The sequence below is a fragment of the Elephantulus edwardii genome, unplaced genomic scaffold (assembly GCF_000299155.1).
Source record: "Elephantulus edwardii isolate Elephantulus edwardi_28Jun2011 unplaced genomic scaffold, EleEdw1.0 scaffold00005, whole genome shotgun sequence".
Taxonomy (NCBI): Eukaryota; Metazoa; Chordata; class Mammalia; order Macroscelidea; family Macroscelididae; genus Elephantulus; species Elephantulus edwardii.
In genome coordinates, this window is record NW_006399755.1 from 5,043,495 (window position 1) to 5,048,116 (window position 4,622).

A 4,622-nucleotide genomic window follows, 5' to 3' on the forward strand; every position below is an offset into this window, starting at 1 on the left:
CAGGGTGCTGGCAAAGACAGAAAGAACTCTCTGTAAGTCTATTTATCTGTGTATGTTGTTACAGAGAGAAAATGAGTTGATGAGTGAGAAAAGCCTGCTAGCTCTTCACCAAACTCAATTTCTCTTCTCCCTGCGCACAGAGTTAGGCTAGACTACCAACCCTCCTCTGCCATAAGCAGTGGTGAACGAATGCATTCCAGCCAGCGTAACATTAACAAAAAGCAACAGATGTTACTTCTTGACTGGCCATGAAGATCTCATGTTCCTATTCCTCTGTTACTAAGTGCACATGAGCACACTCTAGAGCCACGTATTGGACTTGAAAGTGTGACAATATAAAAAAGCCTAGATGTTAGAACCTATTTATTGGAAACAATCATTCTAGACTAGAATAAATAAGTGGAACTGAGAAAAATAAACTTGTATAATGTTTGAACCATTGTGTTTTAAGGGGTTCATTTGTTAAAACAGCTAGTGATTCCCTAACTAATGTTAACATCTGCAGAGTTTAATGTAGTCCCTAGCACAAATGTGGTTGCTATTAGGTGTCCTCAATTCAAATACAACTCAGAGACGCTATCAACTACAGATCTGAACTTTGCACTGTCCTGTGCCAACCTCACTATCTCTGATATGTTTGAGCCCATTGCTACAGTCAGTGTGTCAATCTATCTTCTCGAGGGTTTTCTTTTCTTTCATTCTCCCCCCACCTTTCCCAGCACGATGTCTTTTTCCAAGAACTGCCCCTCCTGACAATATGCCCAGAGTGTATGAGGCAAAGTGTCACCATCCTTGCCTCTAAGGAGCACCTGGGCTGCACTTCCTCCAAGACAGATTTGTTATTTTGGCAGCCCAGGGGATATTCAGTCCTCTTTTTCCAACAAGCATTTGGCACAGAGGTCAAGAAAGCCTGGCATCATTGCAAGATATCAAAGCTAGTACTGGTTCCAGAGGACAAGCTTTTGTTATATGCCTCTTCTGAACCCACAAAGACATCGAGAGATACTTCTGTATCTCTGTTTTGTCATCTTTAAAACTGATTGAATAATTCTTATCCAACAGCAGTATTCTTAGAAATCACAGAAATCATTACAATAACTTCTATTTTATCCAGGGACTGAGTATGCACCAGGTATTTAACTAATGGTATTACCTACATTATGTTATTTAGTCTACATAACTATGTGTGCTATAGAAAGCTTTGGTAGCCCGGTTGTGAGGAGCTGCACTGCCAATCCAAAGGTATGTGGTTCAAATCCACTAGCTGCTCCTCGGGAAAAAAGGTGGGCACTATCCTCCCTTGCACTGTATTGACTCTGAAAACCCACTAGAGGGTCAGCTCTGAGTTGGTTCAAACTTAGAGTCACATAACAACAATGTCGTTGTATGCTATGAATCATCCATTTCTTTAGACTAAAATATCTGAGGCCCAGAGGTTATGAATTTGCCCAACTCGCACAAAAGGTAAGAAGACAACCAAATCAGGACTTGAATTCAGGTATGATTGACTTCAGAACCGGAATCTTTAACCACTGACCTTAGGTGACAAATTGCCCTCTTTAGCTGACCTCGAGATAACTGGCTATGCCAGGATACCCAGCCAACAAGGAGGACTGTTGAGTGGAGTCACAAAGACCAGTAAGTTGAGTATCTATCCAAGATGTGGCCTCTTGGCTCAGCCCATATCTCCAGACTGAGTTCTATCCACCAGCTCCTAGGACCTAGCCAGCTGCTTCCAGACTCAGTTTTCTATTTATTTAAAAAAAACTGAATAGAAAATGGAGGAAAATAGCTCACCAATAGAGAGCAGGACTCTTTCACCCCATACCCCCAAACAATGCCCAGACTCCTGGGAGGCAGCTAGAGGTTGGACCTTGGCTTTCCCTCCAAGGTCACCTTCACAACAGTTCCACAAGGGCTCCGGCTGGCAGCACCCGCCAACGCCAGGCCGTGATGGATTACTGCTCGCTCTGGCTACTGTTCACTGCACAATCCAATATAGGAGACACATATATTTCTCAATTCAGGGACTTCTTTTATTTTATGAAAAATCAGCCAGCTGCTCAGGCATGAGCGACCAGGATTGGCAAGCTCTGTGGGCTTTTGAAAGCCTCCTTCCTGATTTTTCTTCCTCATGCTGTTGTCTACCCATTACCCATGCTCACCCCTGCAGGAGATAGAACAGATAAGAACAAGCTTTATAGTCACATAGTCCTGGCTTCAAGAACAACTTCTGACAGTTATTCTCTGGGGCGTTTTTCACAAGTCTTTGATACTACTCACATCCCAAAGTTAAATCAAGGCAGAAATGAGTCTTGGAAGTGGAATTCTTGGTATAGGAACTCCCTGTGCACCTACTATGCACAGGGAGTTCTGATAGCCTAATAGATAAGGAGTTGTGCTGTAAACCCAAAGGTACATGGTTTCAATACACCAGCTGTTGGTCCACAAGGAAAGATAAGAAATCTGCCCCCCCCCCTTGCTATTTATAGCCTCTGAAAAGTTGCTGGAGGGTCAGCTATGAGTCAGTTCCAACTCAATAGCACATAATAACACTACTACACACAGCAATTGATGTCATTTTCTCTTCTCCATCTCCATTCTTAATGTCTTATTCTCTGTGTTATCTGTTTCTCCTTTCCTCTTTCTTTTTTCTTTTCCATTTCACTATAGATCATGTCAGTATTAAAACTTCCTTAGGATGGTCCATGCTGCTCTGTTACAAACTTTAGAAGAGTTACTATCACAGGTCTCTCTGAACTAAGTTTGCTCTTTACTTTCTACTATTATCTGGACAACTGCAGTCTATCTTGCGTTGTCATTAGGAAATTACCTTTTATGAGTCAGACTGTGTTAGTCTCTCTGAGTTCTGGAAAAGCTGATCTCAATGCACCTTTAAGATCTCTTGTTATTACCTTTTATAAAATTATACTGTTCTCAGATACTCATCTTCTCTTGATAATTAACCCTTAAGAAATTAACCAGTATAGGATATCCAAGCAGCTCAAGTATGGAGAATAGTACTTTCTTGTAGAAAATAACCAAGAGATTATTTTTTGGAAATGCCTGATAGCAGTCTAATATGGTGCATGAACCCAAGTTTCCCACTGCTTCCTAAATCATTTGAGTTGTTCTCATGATGAACATTTAAATAGGCAGAAAAGTATGGAAATAAGACAGATATAAAATCAAAACTAAAATAGTACCATAAGAGAAGATAAAAATAGAATGTAATCTTACATCCATGTCTCTCCTTTTGTTGTTGCCAACCTGAGATTAAGAAAAGGACATTAGTCCTTCAAGTTAAAGATGACCACAGAACAGGGGTCAGGCAGTCACATCTTAAGCACTGGCATCAGCAACTAGAGTCTCTGAGTGCTCAGCTGATCTGTCATCGATCTCAGCACTCAAGCACAGAATTTTCGCAAATGTCCTTGACATGTCTACCTTTACCACTTGTACTCCTAGCCAGTCTCCAAGCCCTCTCAAGTACCTATTGAGCCCAAAACTCTTCTTTCCATTTCCATTGCCTACCTTATTCCATGCCCCATCACCTCTCACATGGATCATTGCACAAATCTATCGGGTTTTTCAGCTCTATTCTCTGCACAGTAACAGAATCATCTTTCCAAAATGCAAATGTGGCCATGTTTCTCTTTTCTTTGAAACTCTTCAATGTCTTGCCAATCTTCTCAGGTTTGTCTGATTGCTTAGATGAACAAACCTTTTCAATGAAAGAAAAGATAGTAAAGAGTTCCATCTTTAGAGGCTACATACACTCTACCACAACTACTCAGCTGTGTCTTTGTAGCAAAAGCATCCACAACGAGTATGGCTGTGTCTCAGTAAAACTTTATTTACAAAATTGCCAGTTATAACCATATAATTTTTGCTTTATATTTTAACCACATGGAAGACTCTTAGTTCCTCCAAATAGGCTTTACCAAACCACCACACTTCTATTCATGCTGTTTCTTATATTCATGTCTTCAACTAACTCTTTCTCTTTTAACAAAAACTCAATTTAGTCTTTGAAGAAAAACGTAGTAATACCTATCAAAATTTTAAATATACACCCTCTGTATGACTTGGTAATTCACCTTCTAAGAATTTGTCAAATAGACTAAGTCATCTATAAGTGTCCTAACACATGCCTACAAAGATGGGTGTTACTGTATACTTAGAATATTTTTTAAACGAACCTAATCAATCAATCAATAGACCTGTCAAACCAAGCCCACTGCCATGAGTCCACTCCAACATGTGACAAGCTTCCATCAGGCTTACAAGGTTATAAATCTTAATGGAAGCAGACTGCTTCTCCCATGGAGCAGTTGGTAGACACAAATCACCAGCCTTTCTGTTAAAAGCCCAATATGTAATTCCCTATGTGGTTAAATTACACTCTACAACACTGCATGGTTCAAAATTGAGAAGGGTGTACGCCAGGGATATGTCCTATCTCCATACTTTCTCAACCTGTATGCAGAGCAGATTATCCGAGAGGCCGGGCTTTATGAGGAGAAGCGTGGCGTTAGGATTGGTGGAAGATCTACCAACAATCTGCGTTATGCAAATGACACAACCCTGCTCGCTGAAACTGAGGAGGACCTCATGCACTT